Source organism: Carex rostrata, chromosome 35 (genome assembly GCF_964058835.1).
Source record: "Carex rostrata chromosome 35, lpCarRost1.2, whole genome shotgun sequence".
NCBI lineage: Eukaryota > Viridiplantae > Streptophyta > Magnoliopsida > Poales > Cyperaceae > Carex > Carex rostrata.
In genome coordinates this window covers 4,122,393-4,142,372 of record NC_135952.1, presented here as the reverse complement: position 1 = coordinate 4,142,372, position 19,980 = coordinate 4,122,393, and the positions used below count along the sequence as shown (strand labels likewise).

The 19,980-nt window shown below is 31.4% G+C and overlaps 1 long non-coding RNA gene and 1 other non-coding gene across 4 annotated transcripts; one reads left to right on the top strand and one right to left on the bottom strand.

The window, feature by feature from the left end:
• Positions 1-3,792: 3,792 nt before the first annotated feature.
• TRNAD-GUC (transfer RNA aspartic acid (anticodon GUC)) lies at positions 3,793-3,864 on the bottom strand. The gene has a single exon. It is a non-coding gene; the product is annotated as a tRNA-Asp (tRNA).
• Positions 3,865-15,734: 11,870 nt separating this feature from the next.
• Positions 15,735-17,972, top strand: LOC144549537 (uncharacterized). Of its 3 annotated transcripts, XR_013509703.1 has the most exons (3): positions 15,735-15,938; positions 16,816-17,012; positions 17,899-17,972. It is a non-coding gene; the product is annotated as an uncharacterized LOC144549537 (long non-coding RNA). The 3 variants fall into 3 exon arrangements; XR_013509705.1 differs by lacking the exons at positions 16,816-17,012; positions 17,899-17,972 and adding an exon at positions 16,406-16,784; XR_013509704.1 differs by lacking the exons at positions 16,816-17,012; positions 17,899-17,972 and adding an exon at positions 16,305-16,784.
• The last annotated feature ends 2,008 nt before the right edge of the window (positions 17,973-19,980 follow it).

The following is a 19,980-nucleotide window of genomic DNA, read 5'->3' as shown; positions in this document are numbered from 1 at the left end:
TTATTCTATTCTTTAATCATAGGAAGCAAGTGGAGCTATATCTGGAACTGGTACTTATGGTAAACTAAAGTTTGAGAGCAGAGCATTCACAGGGTTAAGATTTCACTTTCGGAACAAAATTCATCAATCTCCCTTTTTTCACTTTTAGAAAAGATTTAATCAATTTCCCCCTCAAAAGCTTCAAAATAGCATATACTCTCTTGCATCAGCACAGACGTGACTATTTTTTTTTAATAACATTTTTTAAGTTTAGTAATTTGGTAGAGAGTGCCACCGACAGAGAAGTCAGGACGTGTGCATACAAGTGGAGTCTCAGTTGTAATCTCCCACAGGCTGATGAGATACCCTTTTTTTGTTTTTGTTCCCCTCCAAGCTCCAACTTTTGGTTTCTTGGATTTGAACTCAGAACCTCAACAATCACCTGAGCTATCTCTGATATGATAGGTCGATGCCCAAGTGAGAAATGAAGATTTGAGAATAGACACGTATAGATTGGGTGGCAGCGATGGCCAGTCAGTGAACACAACGAATAGTACTGTTAGAGTTGCACAAAATTCGGGTATCACCACCGCAATTCAAGATGAAAGATCACAGCACATGGTAAATTAATTTTCTTTAATTCTTTTGGCATTATATGCTCCATTTGTTGCCAGCATTTTTCTTATCTGCAACTAACACAAAGCATTCATTTCATTTATATTTGTCCCAACACTCTTAATACTCGACCCAGATCTGATAGAATATGTACTCTCTGTTAAATGGCAAATATGCCCTTCCCTAGCAAGATATTTTTATTTTCATTTTGTAAGCCCGAATGAAACCCTATCAAATAACCTCTAGGGTCAGGTTTCATTAGCCAATAACCTACAAATAACTGGTGTTAGTTGCATATACATAATGTCCCATTTTTATATGTCTAAATTTTTTTTATAAGATAGGAATATCAATTCAGTAATGAATGTCTTGCACATAGAACTTGACTAGAGACCAACATTTACCTACTCTGGTACTTGTGAAAGCATTACTAGAAGCCCTCCAAATTTGCAGTTAAGCCAAATTACCCCCTATTAAAACAACAATAATCGGCAGTTGTGTAAGATATACAGCTAAGCTTCAACTGTTGATTCAATGGACGTGTTTCTATACATCTTTCACCATTAAACCCAATGCCACCCTCAACTCAATTAGGCAACTAAACAAAAGTGGTGTTGAAGTTTTGAGAAAGGGGGATGCTATTAATGGGTCCATAATTTGTAGTGCTCTACTTGGTAGGTACCAAAAACCAGGATTACTATCCTGTGAATAATTATGACAACTTTCCGTACCGAAGAATTAATTCATATATGCTTTTACTTTCAGCAATTACAAATTATCCTGTGAATAATTGATGAATGAAAGTTTGGTCTTTAGGAAAGACTTGTTACAAATGAGATTAAAAAAAGAGACCCGTGCTAATATTTGTTCCAGCGACTCCAAAAAGACTTGTTCATAAAATTTTGAAAAAGATAGAATCAGACAAAGAAATGGGTTCTTGCCAGATCCAAGAAGATCAAGATAAATCTTGATTCAAGTATATTGATGATAGCTTTAGGACAAATGAGAAATCGTGATCGGACACTTGTCATTATTTTTCTTCTATTTCATATAGGGGTGCACAAAAAAATCGAGATTCGTGATTCGATTCGAATTCGATTCGAAAAAGTTCAAAAAAAATTCGATTCGAAAAGTAATTAGGTTCGAAATTAATTCAAACCAGTTCGATTCAAAATTATTTCAATTTCAAATTCGAACCTGCCCTTGTTCGATTTGATAGGTTCGCGATTTTTTTTTGTTCGAATCTCCGCGCAACAGGGACCGTCAATTATATTACGATGAAGGTTATAGGTTCGCCATCGCCATTCACCAGTATTCTTTCTCTCTCTCGCTTAAACCTAAACCTAGCCGACTTTCCTCCGCCGTTGCTCCTGCGCGTTCTCCTCCGCCGTGCCTGTGCTTCTGCTTCGCGTTCTCCTTTGCCGTGCCAGTGCTCCTCCGCCGTGTCAGTGCCTGTGCTTCGCGTTCTCCTCCGCCGTTGCTCTCATCTCTCCTCCGCTGTGTAATATTGCTCACTGCTCTCTAATTTTGTGTACATGTTCATCTTCTTTGTTTCATGTATTGAAATGAACCTTTTGAATGCCAGGTACAACGCGAAGCACAGGCACTGGCACTGCACCAAGCTTGGATTATGAAACGCGAAGCATAGGCACTGGTGCAGGTACTTGTTTTGTTTTGTTACAAAAATAGATTCCTTGTCTTTGATTTGAATTCAGTTAATGGTACTTGGTACAAAAATAGGTTCCCAATAACATGGATCCAGTCGTTTCTAATTAAAATCATTCAAGACTGTTGGCAAACGTTAGTCTGTGCTTGTTTACATCTCTTTTTAGTGTTGTTTGATCTTTTGCTTATATTTGAAACTTCATAAACTGGTCTGAACTTAGTTTCATAGGACTATTAACATACATATTATTAGATTAGATTAGATTAACCTCAAATGAAGAATAGTCCCTGTTTAAATACAAACCAAAGAACAGTGACATAGGAACAAACCTAAAATAAAAATATAATAATTCTATTAGGTATGCTACTGGTATAGCCAAGTAAATGGTATACTGGCTCATTACTTGTATTCGTCATCATCATTGCTATTTTGTTAAATCTGCAGATGGATTGAAAGCATACTTGAAGCTCCCAATTCGAGTAACCAATCCCAAGAGGTGGTATTCTCCCATACAAGAAAAAAAAGATTACACGACTTTCCTTATAGCAGTTTTTGTAGCTTTTGAAATGAATTGATTGGGATCTTCTCATTTTAGGCTATAGCTCGGTGATGAGGATTGTAAGTGCAGAATAAACTATTTTGAAGTGCCAATTTTCAATTGTTTTCATTTGTTATTTTTTTTTTTGCATTAAAGAATGCAAATTGTACATTTTTAAGTGACAATTGTATGTGCAGATTTTGAAGTGGCAACTTTCAATTGCTTTTATTTGTTACTTAATGCAAATTGTAAATTTTTAATGACAACATTCGTAGATAGGAAAGATTTCTCTTTTTACTTTTGTCACATGTGCATTGAATGGTAGAGTATATTGCCATACCACTAGTGAGCATACACACACATATACATATACATATACATATACATATACATATACATATACATATACATATACATATATTATATTATTTTATTTTATTTTATTTTAATTTTTCACCGATATCCTTAAAAATGTATTTACTAATAGTCTTAAATTTATTTTTATTACAAAGAAGCCCAATTACAAAAAAAAAATTAAAACAATTTATGTTGAGTTGCTCAATAAACTTATAATCAATAAATCCAACAAACCAATGGTTCTAAGAATAACAAAAGTTAGATTTTGAAATTCGATTGACAAGGGAATCCAAGACCCAATATCAATCAAACGAAAAAAAAAATGAAGTAGGTGTTTTTAAATATGTTCTGAGTTATAAAAGGATTTGGAACAAAATAAATGATAAACTTCAATAATTGGCTGCTTTAGCGGCTACATACATTTTGTCAATGTGTGACAAATTAGATATTTGATACTATTAGTCATAACCATTTTATCTCTTTGCTAAAGAATTATTCACTATATAGGTTACTTACTGCACACAACACATTGGAAATTATTTAGGATAAAACTAGTATGTACTTAAGCTTATTAAGGTGGACATGGTTAATGAATTTATTTCAAAAAAAATTATTGAACCATAAATATCTAACATTTCGCCGTTGCCGGGGATCGAACCCGGGTCACCCGCGTGACAGGCGGGAATACTCACCACTATACTACAACGACCTTTTCTGTTTAATCTGTTCTCTTTTTTGTTAATAACATAATGTTATTCCACCGACTTCATTGGTCTCTTTGAAGCGGGAAGAGTCCGTGTCCTGAGACCCAATATCAATCAAACGAAAATAAATTAGCCTTGATAGTTTATAATAGTCTCTATTATAAAGATGATGTTATCATCTGTATAAGGAATTAATGCAAGCAAAAAAAAAAAAAAAACATAAAAGAGGTACTTAATTTCAATCCCACGGTGATGTGGGTCCGGATCCCCTAAAGTAACTCAATCTTTGGGTTTTGGATCGGGACCGTCCGATTCGAATATTTCGCTCAAGATTACTTTGCAATTAGAACTCTTCTCTCGAGATGCGTGCACTCCACTTCGAATAGATTATCACGGATTTGAATCGTCCGGTCCAAATTTAAAACTCAATCTTTGGGTTACTTTACTGAATCTGAACTCCGGTGATGTGTTGTCGGCACTTGAGTAGTACAAAGCAAAAGTAAAAGAATATAGCCGGTGAGTAGAACTAGGGTGTTCTTAAGTTCATCAAGTTAACTTGATGAACTCAAATTTAAAATCCGTCAAATCGACTTCAAATAACAAATTTGAACCGCTGAAATCCGTCTATCTTATGATTGATGCGTCTGCATGTTAAAATTTTAAACATTCAAATTAATTTAGTATAAAGTCAATCGATTAAAAAAACGTTCAAAAAATAAATGAATCAAAATTAATTTATTAAGCTCAAACAGCACGTAGCAACCCAGGAGCAGAATAAGAGTAAAATAAATAACTATTATGCAAGAGATAATATGATCTGAATACAAATCAATTCTGGATCTGGCTGAAAATCTAATTTCTTGGTGCAACTTAGGCAACAGTCATATGGTTTATATTAAGCTTCTAATTTTGGTAAAAAAAAATATTCAAAAAATGAATGCATCAAAATTAATTTATTAAGTTTCTAATTGTGATGGCTTAACTTTATACTAAATTAATTCGAATATTTAAAATTTTCACATGTAGATGCATCACTCGTAAGATATGTGGATCTCAACAGTTCGAATTTGTAATTTGAAGCCAATTTGATGAATTTTAGACTTGAGTTCATCAAGAACCATGTTAAACTTAAGAACACCCTAGTTTCACTCGTAGCTGGTTGATCTTTTTAGATATTTTCCTAGAAGTTTCCATGGTAGTTGAACATACACATGTTGATTGTTGAAGATAGAACTAAACTTGTATGAAAGTATTTTACAATTAAAATCCTCTTTGAGGGTAAGGATCTACATATTTAAATACAAAAGAAAAATGTTATTATTATAAAACCATTACAATAATCTTACAAGGGAATTATCCAAGACCCAATATCAATCAAACGAAAAAAAATAATAGTCTTGATAGTTTATTATTAAGTTTATATAATAATAGTCTCTATTATAAAGATGATGTTATCATCTGTATAAATAATTAATGCAAGCAAAAAAAATGAAAAATAAAATAAAAGAGGTACTTTTAACATAAAATGTGCTTGTAGAGCAAATTATATATTTTTTTTTAAATTTATTACGTACAAATTGTTGTTTTTGAAAATAAAATTAAAATTTATGTATAGTCAATTCAATCAACGAACATTCGCCATTGTTGTTTGCAGAGTGTGTTCGTTAACAGACAAATCCAAAAGAAGCAAGATCTGAGTGATATCATGCTTCAAAAAATGTATCTCTGTTTCGAAAAGCTCAATTTATTTATTTTTCAAATTCTTTTCATAAGGTTTTTTTTATGAAAGAGAAAAGAGTCGGATATAATATATGGATTTTTTTTTTACTTTAGAAATAAAATATTATTTTCTATGAAAGAGAAAAGAGTCGAATAGATTTTCGAAAAATAGGTAACACCGAAAAATTATCAGTGTACGTAACGTAGACATGTATATTGTTTGTACCTAAGAGAAAAAATTAGTGCTTATGATTTAGTTTCTCTTTTGGATTTTGATTTGATCTGTCCGATCCTATTGTTTCAAAAGATTTTTATTTTTTTTTATTTAAAGCCTGCTGGCACTGGTTACTTATGTAATTCTAGCTAGTTTGCAGATATATATAGAGTTAGGCTGGGTGCTATAGATAGCATAGTGGCATCTATGCTACGGCACAATATTCGAGTTTTCAAAATTCAAACGGTCGATCCGAACCATTCATCTTATTCTCCATATTAATATCTGCTTGGAGACCAAATTTTACATTTTTCTGAATTTTTTTACTATTTATTAAGTATTTTACAAAATTGTTGATCTAACGGTGGCTGCACAAAACAGTAAAACCGTTGGATTAGCGATTTTCAAAGTGGCTTAATAAATAGTAAAAAAATTCAGAAAATTATAAAATTTGGTCTCCAAGCAGATATTAATATGGAGAATAAGATGAACGGTTCGGATCGACCGTTTGGATTTTGAAAACTCGAATATTGAGCCGTAGCATAGAGGCCACTATGCTATCCATAGCACCCCAGCCTAACTCTCTCTCTCTCTCTCTATATATATATATAGAGGTTGGCTAAGATAAAAGTGGTAGTTCCTGAGCTTTGGTGCTACCAATTCTTTTTTCAATTTTCACAGTTCAAAACGTCGATCCGAACCGTTCAAGTTTTTCTCCATATTAAATTGTGCTTGGAGACCAAATTTTACATTTTTCTGAATTTGTTTACTATTTATTAAGCCACTTTGAAAACAGCTGATCCAACGGTGGCTTAACAAAACAGTAAAATCAAAAGCCACCGTTGGATCACCGTTGGATCAGCTGTTTTTTCTGTCGTTGTCTTCCTAATTAATTTGTCTCCTTATATTTCTTGGATTAATGATACAGCCTCTATTTAACTCTTTCGAAGCAAATAAAGTTGCATTCTACCGCTGGCGTTTAATTTTTAGGTGATATGCTAACAAAAACAAATACTAGTAAAAAAATATTTATATATATAAAGAACCAACGTAGAGTTCCAAATAATAATTGAGTTTGTCTAATTGTCTTCTATATATATTTTGTTCCTGTATTTCTAGCATTCTATCCTTCTGAAATTAGCTAGTTTAATTAATGGATAGGGATTTGAACTAACTTAATTCATTTAGTTTTCTGTTGGATATGTGCCTATCGATCTGTCCTCTCAAACTTTTAGGATTGTTTATGGAAAACAAAAATAACTTAGATCATGTCAATGAAATATATAGTGAAAGCCATACAATACCATACGAACCTCATATTAATCATTAGAAAAAACTAATGGGGCCAGACTTGCAGAGAGACAATTGATAAGGTCAAATCCTGCTAACCTTTTTATTTCAGTGAAAACAATGGAAATCCTGCTAACCTTTCCATTTCATTTCAGTGAAAACATTAGGAGCTGCTAACAAATATCATTCAAAGTCTTTTAGCAAAAACAACTCTATCAATATCTTTACCAATATCTGTTAGCAAAAGAAAAGTGCCAATTTTTCTTCTTGAGCTCCGCACCAATCACCATGAGAGGAGTGACGCATGCTCTGCTGGCCTGTTGCCAAAAATAATAATAAAATAAGATGCGGTTAGGGGCTAATAATTTCCAATAGTAAAATAAAATAAAAATAATTAAAGAAACCAATTGAAAAACAAAACAAAAAATCGAAAGAAAAATATTATGGTTCTTCTATATCATGTAAAAATAAAATTATCATTCTACTTGAAAAAATCACGATATAAATTACCATACAGCAGTAATAATTTTTATTTCTTTAATTATACCAGATTCATTTAAATTGTTCCTCACACGTACAATACTCCGAATTTTTTATTAATATCCAAATTTAATATTAAATTTCAAAAAATAACCGGATCAGTAACGTTTTTCGAAATCTACCATTTCCGGAAATTTTTTTTCCGGAAACGGTAACTACTTCCGGAAAAAAAATTTCCGGAAATAGGCTAAATCCGGAAAAAAATTTTCCGGAAATAGGATTTTTTTTTTTTCCGGAAAAATTTTATCCGGAAATAGGATTTTTTTTTTTTTTCCGAAAATTTTTTTTATAGGAATTTTTTTTTTCAGTTTTTATTTATAATTTATTTATTTTTTGTATTTAAGTATTACAAATATTTAATATAGTTTTTAAAAAAATAGATGGAATACTATATAATTTGATTTATTCGAAGGACTGCTACAAATAATCCGGATCAACATTTTTTATGCCGGATTTTTTACGGCCGTAAAAAAAAATAATATAATATAATATATGCATATGTATATGTATATATAATATAATATATGTATATGTAAATATAATAGTAAAAAAATGTAAAAAATTAGAAAAATGTAAAATTTGATCTGCAAGCACATTTTTGAGGCACTAAACGAGCGGCCATTTTTGAGGCACTAAACGAAAAGGGGCGTAACTTTTGATCCGTCCGTCGGATCGGGCTGAAATTTTGACAGGAACTCCACAGCCCCAAATCCAAGCTAACTTACTTTCCAGCCCGATCCGACCGTCGGATATAGATTTTTCGAATTTTCTTTACAATTTCAGAGTTTTTAGGGTTTTTTCGTGCATCATTTACTGTTTTGACTTTGCACGATTAGTGTCGCTTAATGTCCGACACTAATACTCATAAACAGCCGACACTAATTCCAAGTTCTCCACTAGTGAATAATCCAATTATTCTCTTAAAAAAAAGTTGTGAATCAAGACCAAGTCCTTAATTAGTGTTATCTTTAGACTCGTGATATCTAACTGACAAATTAATTGAAAGTTATAAAGAGAATATACATATATATTATATATTATATTATATAAAGAGAATATAAAGAGAATATATTATATTATATATACATATATATACATATATTATATTATATATACATATATTATATTATATATACATATACATACATATATTATATTATATATACATATATATGCATATATTATATTATATATACATATACATATATTATATATACATATACATATGCATATATTATATTATATTATTTTTTTTTACGACCGTAAAAAATCCGGCATGAAAAATGTTGATCCGGATTATTTGTAGCAGTCCTTCGAATAAATCAAATTATATAGTATTCCATCTATTTTTTAAAAAACTATATTAAATATTTGTAATACTTAAATACAAAAAATAAATAAATTATAAATAAAAACTGAAGAAAAAAAAAATTCCTATAAAAAAAATTTTCGGAAAAAAAAAAAAATCCTATTTCCAGATAAAATTTTTCCGGAAAAAAAAAAATTCCTATTTCCGGAAATAGGTAGATTTTGAAAAACGTTACTGATCCGGTTATTTTTTGAAATTTAATATTAAATTTGGATATTAATAAAAAATTCGGTACAATACTTGTATGAGTGAAAATAGTGTGCGTGTTGATAATTCATGTTCTATAATAATAATACGTTATAACATAATAAGGTTTCAACACAAGACAATAAAAAAATATAAAAAAATATAAAAAAATATACAAGATTCAATTCAACATAAGACAAGTATTTTTAGGACTGTTCTTTTAAATTAATATCAATAATAAGATATTGGATGAAATCGATATTTTTCTTTTATTGAATCAGAATGTTGATCTACAAAAATTGTTCAGTATAAAAATGAAACAAAACAACAAAGACATATTTATATATAAAAAAAAATCAAAATAGTGATCGAATTGGCTAATGAAAAACATTTTCAGACATTCGCCACCATGAATAGGAAATCGAATGAATCGAGATACACACTAGTATAAATAGATGTACGAATGAATTATATAATGTAAATTTAATTCAAAAAAAAATTTGTGTGCTTGTACTTGATATATTTTTTTTCATTTTAAAAAAAAGTACGAGCATTTTCAAGCAATATGATTGATCGTTATTTAATAGGCTGCAAGAAAAATTTATAGCTCGTGTACTCGCTTGATATCAATAGCTTCAGCTCGATCGACTCGCTCAATAAGATTTTTTGTCAGCTAGAGCTTGAGCTTGAACTTGAAATCAATTTCATTGATTCCTTGACTCGAATAACCTCTATATATAATTATATTATGAAATTTCAGATATGTAACTATCAACATGCAAAATAAGGTTAGCTTTTTAGTTTTAAATGTAATTAAACTTTATGTCTTTATGTTTTTTTTCTTTGAAATTGTTTTTTACTGTTTTTTTCATGCATTAAATGAAGAGAGAGTAAAAGTAGGTAGGTAGATTAAGATTAGTAGGCTATCATATCATATCATAACCGTTTTAGATGCACCCCACGACGTCCCCACCGTTTTAGATTAGTAGGCAAATCCCAAGCGTATAAATACGTTCTACACGAATCTCAAAGCACACATAATACTGACCCCTACATCACCCCCGAATAGGCACCAGACACGTCACGTCGGTCACGCAAAAGTTGAGATATCTCAGAGGATACGCACTCGTCAGAGTCTCCGAGAGCATTTTCTACGCCAACAGTTTTGGATTTATTGATCGGTCGGAAATTCTGCAGCTGAATATATAACGGATAACATCGTCTGACCTATTCGACTCGTTTCATTAAAAATCAAAGAAGAACACCACAGTAGAACAACATGTAAATATTTTATTTTTACCAATTAAAAATTGAGTTTTATATATATATGACACTTCAGACATAATTAAAAACTAAGTTTTATATATCAATAAACGCAACAAGCACATAGAATCCATGATTCATTAAAAAAAAAAAGTATTTTCTTCCGTTTACTTATGACTTGCCTGTAAACATTATAATAGAAAATCAAATATTTTGGTGATAAATGATTTCAGACTAATTGTGTATTGTGTATATTTGTTTCTTTTCAAAACACAATTTTAATTTTATTTTATTATTGATTAAAATTCGCGTAACTATTTATCAAAATTGCATCTTGATAATAAATAAAGTCGAGTGATGATACTTTTCCCTATAAAGAAAAACATCACATCATTTTTAATAAAATCGGTACTACCATTCTATTTAGATATTAAATTTTGAAATATAGATATTACTTGATTTTATATTATATTATTGAATATGTGTGAGTGAATTTTCACAAATATAATATTAAAAATGTGATTTATAACAATTATTATACCTCATGTATTATTTTTTGTATTTGAATAAACTAGCAATTAAACCGGTTTATCCGTTGATTTGGCCAGTAAACTGTTGAACCAAAGAATTACCGGATCGATATCCGATCTGATACTGAAAACATTGCTTACGATACGAATTCGCAACCTCTGAGATATCTCATATTTTGTGTGATATTTTGAAAAATCTCAACCGTTTAAATATGTTTTGTAGGAATATCAAAGCTCAAATAATATTGGTTCTCCAAAGTGATTTTTGAGCACAAATAATAGTCTCCAGATTGATTTTTGACTTGTTCTCTACGGTACCGGACCGCATAGAATACTTCAAGCCGTTCAAAAATCACTTTGGAGACTATTATATTTAGAATATGGAATTCACTTTACGACACAATAAAACACAACTCAGATCTCATTCTACACGATCCGAAAAAAATTCAGTTTCCACGCGTATAGCAACAGACAGTTCAATTTAATCCATATTTCACGTCCGTTTTCAATTCTACGTGTCCGCCGAGCAGGACCTTAAAAAGTGATTGTGATTGTTTTTTACTTTGTTATTTAAAAGGCTCGCACTTCTTTTTAAGATGGATGATTATCCAGATTATACAAACTGAAAAAAGATAACAATAGTATTGATTGATTGTTCATTTTATTACATTGCATAAGATTAAACGCAGCAAGTAATTAGATTGTTAAGATTTTTTTACAAAGCAATTATTACTATAATAGTTAGGTTAAGTGGTAAGGCAAGAGAGGCAAAGGTGCATCAAAGGCAGCCTAGGTTAGGCGTAGATTGTAAACAAATTATCCTGGTTTTCACTTAACAAAAATAATTAAAACATAAGAGATTGACAAAAATAATTAAATCAGTTATTTATTTAACTTGTTATGTGGTTCGTTTTTTTTTTTTTAATTAAACCAAGTTCCATCGGTTGCTTAATCAACTCCAAGTGCATATATTTAAAATATATATATATATATATATAGAGTTAGGCTGGGGTGCTATGGATAGCACAGTGACCTCTATGCTACGGCTCAATATTCGAGTTTTCAAAATCCAAACGGTCGATCCGAACCGTTCATCTTATTCTCCATATTAATATCTGCTTGGAGACCAAATTTTACATTTTTCTGAATTTTTTTTACTATTTATTAAGCCACTTTGAAAATCGCTAATCCAACGGTTTTACTGTTTTGTGCAGCCACCGTTGGATCAACAATTTTGTAAAATACTTAATAAATATTTAAAAAATTCAGAAAAATGTAAAATTTGGTCTCCAAGCAGATATTAATATGGAGAATAAGATGAACGGTTCGGATCGACCGTTTGGATTTTGAAAACTCGAATATTGAGCCGTAGCATAGAGGCCACTATGCTATCCATAGCACCCCAGCCTAACTCTATATATATATATATATATATAGAGTAAGGATTGGGTGCTATGGATAGCATAGAGGCATATGGTGCTACGGCTCAATATTTGAGTTTTTAAAATCCTAACGGTCGATCCGAACCGTTCATCTTGTTCTCCATGTTAATATTTGTTTGGAGACTAAATTTTACATTTTTTGAAAAAAATTTACTATTTTTTTAGCTAGGTAGAAAATCACTTGATCTAAAAAATTCTATACCATTCAGATATTTGATTTTCTACCTATCTAAAAAATTAGTAAAAAAATTCCAAAAAATGTAAAATTTGGTCTCCAAACACTTAATAACATGGAGAACAAGATGAACGGTTCGGATCGACTGTTAGAATTTTAAAAACTCAAATATTAAGCCGTAGCACCGTAGGCCTCTATGCTATCCATAGCACCCAAGCCTTACTCTATATATATATATATATATATATATATATATATAGTTGGGCTATGGTGAGTTGCGAAGTAAAGCAACTGTTTTACTTCCCACTCATATTTTGCGATTTGAAAATTCAAACGACCGATCCGAACCGCTCAACATGATCTCCATATTAAAATGTGCTTGGAGACCAAATTTTATATTTTTTGGAATGTCTTTACTATTTATTAAGCAATTTTGAAAATCGCTGATCCGATGGTCCAGAAATTTTTACTGTTTTTTACTGTTCATAACAAAACAACAGTTTTTAAAATTGCTTAATAAATAGTAAAAAATTTCTAAAAAATGTAAAATTTGGTCTCCAAGCACATTTCAATATGGATATCACATCTAACGGTTCGGATCGGTTGTTTGGATTTTCAAATGGAAATACAGCGTGAAGTAGAAACGTGTTTTACTTCTCAACTCACCATAGCCCAACTCTCTCTCTCTCTATATATATATATATATATGAGATGAGCTACGCTACTCCATGGAGTAAAACGCGTTGGTGCTTCATGGAACTATATTTTTATTTTGAAAATCCAAACGACCGATCCGAACCGCTCAACATGATCTTCATATTGAAATGTGCTTGGAGACCAAGTTTTACATTTTGGGAATTTGTTTACTAGTTATTAAGCAATTTTGAAAATCGCTGATCCGATGGTTTAGAAATTTTTACTGTTCACAGCAAAACAGTAATTTTCAAAATTGCTTAATAAATAGTAAAAAAATTCCGAAAAATGTAAGATTTGGTCTCCAAGCACATTTCAATATGGAGATCACATATAATGTTCAGATCAATCATTTGAACTTTCAAAATGAAAATACGGCGTGGAGTACAAACGCATTTTACTCCATGGAGTAGTATAGCTCATCTCATATATATATATATATATATATATATAGAGAGAGAGAGAGAGAGAGAGAGATGGACTATGGTACATTGCAATGCATAGGCGCCCTTATGCATTGGACCATAAATCACCGATTAAAAGTCCAAATGACTGATTCAAACCGTTCATCTTGTTCTCCATATTAATATGTGCTTGGAAATCAAATTTTACATTTTTGGAATTTTTTTACTATTTATTAAGACACTTTGAAAATCGCTGATCCGGCGGTTCAGACATTTTTACTGTTCATCCAGATTTTCAATAAATCTAAAAAAATAGTAAAAAAATTTCAAAAAATATAAAATTTGGTCTCCAAACACATATTAATATGGAGAACAGGATGAACGGCTTGGAACGGTCATTTGAACTTTGAATCGGTGATTTATGGTCCAATGCACAAGGGTACCCATGCATTGCAATGCACCATAGCCCATCTCTCTCTCTCTCTCTCTCTCTCTCTATATATATATATATATATTTATGGTCCAATGCACAAACTCTTCCATGCATTGCAATGCACCATAACCCATCTCTCTCTCTCCCTCTCTCTCTATATATATATATATATAGGGCACGGCTAAATTGCTGCTGGCAACAGTTCAGCGGAGGTGCTGCCGGGGCAATATCGTAAATTGTGATGTTCAAACAACAAATCCAAACCGTTTGATGTTTAATCTATATTATAATCTACTTGGAGACCAAATTTTACATTTTTTGGAATTTTTTTACTATTTATTAAGCTGGTTTGAAAACCGTTGATTTCAGTAAATTTCTGCAGCATTGAAATCAGCGGTTTTCAAACCAGCTTAAGAAATAGTAAAAAAATTCCAAAAATTGTAAAAATTGGTCTCCAAGTAGATTATAATATAGATTAAACATCTAACGGTTTAGATTTGTTGTTTGGACATTAGAAAATAAAAAAAGCCCGGGCAGCACCTCCGGCTGAAATGCTGCCGGCAGCAATTTAGCTGTGCCCTATATATATATATATATATATATATATATATATATATATATATATATATATATATATATATATATATATAGGGTCTGTCTAAATTGCTGCCGGCAACATTTCAGCAGAGGTGCTGCCGGGGCTATATTTAGCCGTGTGATGTCCAAACAACAAATCCAAACCGTTAGATGTTTAATCTATATTATAATCTACTTGGAGACCAAATTTTACATTTTTTGGAATTTTTTTACTATATATTAAGCTGGTTTGAAAACCGCTGATTTCAGTAAATTTCTGCAGCATTGAAATCAGCGGTTTTCAAACCAGTTTAATATATAGTAAAAAAATTCCAAAAATTATAAAATTTGGTCTCCAAGTAGATTATAATATAGATTAAACATCTAATGGTTTAGATTTGTCGTTTGAACATCAAAAAATAGAAAAAATAGTGGCAGCACCGCCGGCAGCAAATTAGCCACAGCCTATATATATATATCAGGACTCCTATAATAGCACCTTGGTATAAAAGGGACTGAATGGTGTATCTGTCCAGAGACGATCTCAGCCTTCCATTCAGTGAATCCAACCATTCTAAACCACTGTATTGAATATGAGATATTATGCATATATTTCATGTATCCGTTTGTGTACAAGTTTGAAATTACTTATAAACTAACTCGCCACACGTTAAGTCACGTAAACATTGTATCTCCTGTTTTCATTCTTCCTCACGTATTTCTCACTTTTCGACCATTTTCCTTTCCCGACACATTGAATACGCGTTTCTCCTTTGCTTTCCTCTCTTCCCTTCCACCTTTCCTCCAAAATATAATTTTTTTCCTTTTGCTTTCCTCTCTTCATTTCCACCTCTTCGATCTCCACCCTCTTTTCTCTCTTCAATCTCCACTTTTAGCTTCCAAAGATCTGGTGGAGATTCACTTCTCTTTCCTCTTTCCTTTTTTTTCAAAATCCCCGTGCAACAGCAACGACTCTAGACCGCATCTCCTTTTTAAAACCAAGCACCATGAAAACTACATCTTCCGTTGTCTGATCCCACCCAATCCCTTTCTCCTCCGCCCAGCCACACCTTTCTCCCCTACTTCTCCTCTCCTCCTCTCTAGCCCGTCAATCCTCGATTCAATAATCACAATTCGCAACTCCGCCTGTTAAAAGAGATTAAAATGAAGAGAGATGATGAAAGAGAAAGAATCAGAGCAGCAGCGACTCGATCTCTCTCTAAAATCAGCTATACCTAACAACAGGTACTAGATGCGCTCTCTCTCTCTCTCGCTGCTTTTGAGTAGATCTTCCAATTTTTAGCTGCTAGAACAGATAATTAATCTATTGTACTCAAAATTAGAAAATTAGAGTTGCTAATTATGTGATCACTTGAAGAGAAGCTTCAAATTTATTAATTTTAAGTATAAATTATTTGTTTTAGTTGTAGTTCAATAGAAGAACCTTTTTAATTTGATGTTATTTGTACAAAACTTATTTCAGAGCAGAGATTTGTCACTGCATTGAGATTAATAGAGGATTTCTTTCATTATCTAGAATTAGTTCTTATTTCATTAGATTAATGTTATGTTAAATGTTAATCGGAGACTCAATATTAGAAACCTGTGCAGACAGAAAAAATGAGAATGAAGTAAAAGGCAAGATAATGTTTGAGTGAAATATTTAGTGATCAAGAGACGGTCTAATTTTGATCCCAATATGCTTTGCACAGGTTCCTCTACTCCACCGACAACATCTGCTTTGTTGAAAAGCCAGTGGTGATGGAAGCCTCGCTCCTGCTCCTTGCCTCATTATGCACGTAGAATCACATAATATCAAAGAAACTATGTGTAATAATACCTTGGATGCGGGGAGCCTTTGATCGACTTCTTGACTATATTTTCTCCAGGAATATTCATCAGCTGGTATATCAGCCACCATATTATTCACTGCTGGTACCTTAATAGACCTCATTATCCTCAGCTTCTTATCAAAACCACATAATAAATTTAGAAAAAATGCAATGCACCAGATTTTGATAATATTTCAGTACTGTCACAACATCTGATGATATCATACTATCAAAGAGTTAAGGAGGTTTGACATTTTAATTCCATGTTTTGTATTGCAAGTTTTTTATAGGTTTGGGCACTACACTTGTTTTGCCACAGATGTAGAGAAGTACCTCCATGAACTAAATGAAGAAGAGAAGACTGAGTTATTGGATAAGATATCCAAGAAATTTGTTGTTTACCCAGAAGTACATACACTTGGCCGCACTGTTACAGTTTTCAGAATCCAAGAAATTTGTAGCTCCAAGTGGAAAAAATCTATCCAAGGTAAATTTGTCACTTGTCTTCTACTATGGAGCGATATTGAATATGAACTAAATTTCAATTATTTTGTTTGAATTTATCTTTAGATCTTGAGACTACTACATTGAAAAAGATGGAATTGTTTTGTAAGATTTCTCTGGACTACTACAGTATGGTATAGGTTTCTCTGGAATTGTAGTTGAATTTCTCTGGACTTTGTTTTCGGTTTCCCGTTTGGAAGTTAGAGGTTTGGGCCCTGGGCTGATATGGGTTAGTTTATGTTACTGGTGTAGCTTATGGTTTATTAACGCTCTCATTCTTTCATAAATCAGATTATAATCTGATTAGGCAATTAGTGAGTTGAAATTTTAATTTTATTTTTTGAATTTGGCCTTATGGTTATTCCCAACTGTTATGGTTAAGATTGATTTTAATTTTATTTTCCTCAAATTTATATAATTGGTTCCAAAGTTATTAGATTAGTTGCTTGTTAAATACATGTATGTCTGGCAATTGTTTTAGTGAACTTTCAGATGATTATTTGAAATAATAAGAATCTGCTAACAATGGTAGAAATTCAAGTTTGGCAGAAATAACAATGTTAGAAATCCTGCATAAAAATGGAGAAGGCGTAGAAATATTAGATTATGAAGTTTTTTTAGACCAAATATATGATTTGTTGGAGATGAAAGAAAAAGTGTTCAGCTCGAGGGTCTCTTTAAGGTAATGTAAAATCAACTAATTATACAAAATTAGGGATCTGATAGAAAAATGAATTGTTCTTAACTGGTACACTATCATAATCTGGTATATTACATTCTTCCTCTTCTATATTTTACTGAGACACTCTATTTTTATTTTATTTCTTTTGTTTGTTAGCGTACTCGTCTTATATGTGATCCTTTTTCAGGTCAAAGTGAATGCAATTGATGAGTTTGGGAACTCTTACCGTAAGAGTGATTGACTCATAAGATGGCATAGAGGGCTTATCATATATATATCAAACTTGAAGGTACTTCTCTTTTATTTGTTACACTTTGCTTATAAATTTTTCTTAGTTCACTTTTACTTCTTGAAAATTTGAGCATGCCTAGCAATTCTTGATTATAGCCTGATTTTAAATCTTTTGCTTGTATTTACCACAGACCACATAAAGTTCTTTCTGGCACATAGGCGCAACGAAAGTCATTTTTAGGTAGAAGAGCATGTAGTAGGTGGATTAAGGGAGACGACTAAAAAATTCGCCTTGCACCATTTTAAGAGTTTTAGCTTCTGGTAACACAAGAGAGTTATGTCAGAAGCTTGGAGGGAAATTTTTTGCTAAGCCACTGTATTTGTTAAGTTTTTGCGCAAAAAAAAAAAAGGAACATCGGGCTGTTATATGGGCTGTTTATTTTTAGATGTTTGTTTTAATTTTTTACCTTACAGTCAACTAGGAAAATGTAATAGTTAAATGTAGACTACTTTCCTTTAAATACAAAACATCTACGGATTTTACTCATAAAAAAATTGAGAAGAATCCACCTCCAACTTATCTTAAGGTACTTGAGAGTTACTTTTTTGTTATTTAATTTCAAAGGAAATAGATTAGCAAGTTATTTATTCAAAATTATAACATGTAAAGATTAAAACTTGTATATACCGGATAGAACTGGTGTCATTTTATATGGATAGATCAGGAACATGTGACTTTATGTCTGTCCAATATCAAGTTTTTATATAGTATATAGATGTGATGAACATGTGTATTATGCAAGGGTAAGCATACATGTGTGATATTTATTTACATTTAATTATCTCTACAAATAATATATATGTTAACTAATATATTTACAATTAATTATCTCCACAAATAATATAGTATTAAGCTTTTATTGTTCACGAACACATAATGAAAAAAATAATTAAAAATTAATAACATTAAAAAAAGTTATCAAAATAATATTTCAATCTCCGTTGCAACGCACGGGCACTTGACTAGTATATATATATATATATATATATATATATTGGAGGTAGACGTAATATTTATCATTCTTTTTACGGACATGCAAAATATTATGACTTGTAACAATTGAGATGCAAACAATTAAATTCTTAGGTCTTATCAAAACAAAGGTGACATGCACATGAGTTGATTTTTTATTTTTTATGTGTGCGGAGAAAATAATATACATCATGTTTACGTATTTACATTACGTATTTACATTTTTTATTTATTATTTACGTATTTACATTTTATATTTTTAAATAATTGAAGGATATTTAAAGTTTGAAAAGTACTTGGAGACCGTAGCATATAATTTTTCTATAGTACATTACGCTATTGGTAAGCTCCTAGGCTCCCAACCAATTTTTTTTGTAAGAAATTATTTTTTTTGATTGATAATTAGGGATTTTACTTTCTTGTTGAAATTTCTATTTATAGAGGGCAATTATTAGAGTTCACTGTTGATGCGTTCAACTAATTGGGTAGTTTATAAAAAAAAAAAATAGTTTAATTCCAAGGCAATATCATGCCAAAAGGCAAGGTGATATACGTAAATACTAATAACAAGACTAATAACAAGACGACATCAAAATGCATCAGCAGTTCAGGTCACACATATATATATATTACAAATTGCGGCAGATTACAACTGTGAAGATGATGAATCCCAAGTGTGGCAATGTTGGATATATATATGTGTGTGTATTGATGTATCCATTATCTATCCAGCAACGTACTACGTAGAGAACTTCCACCTTGTTGCATGCTTTAATTTGCCAAGAAATCTGCCTTGCCTCAGTACGTATTGTCAAGTCGAGAGATGTGTTGACAGAGTAAATTTATTGCGAATACGTATAGCAGATAGCCATGATCTCCCTCCCTGTGGGCTCTCCACTTCTCCAGTCCAGTCACAACTCACAACTAATACTTTTTTTTTTTGAAGGTTAGTGGAAATTTCCACTAAAATGTATTGATGCTAGAAAAACTGTACATGATTGTTCC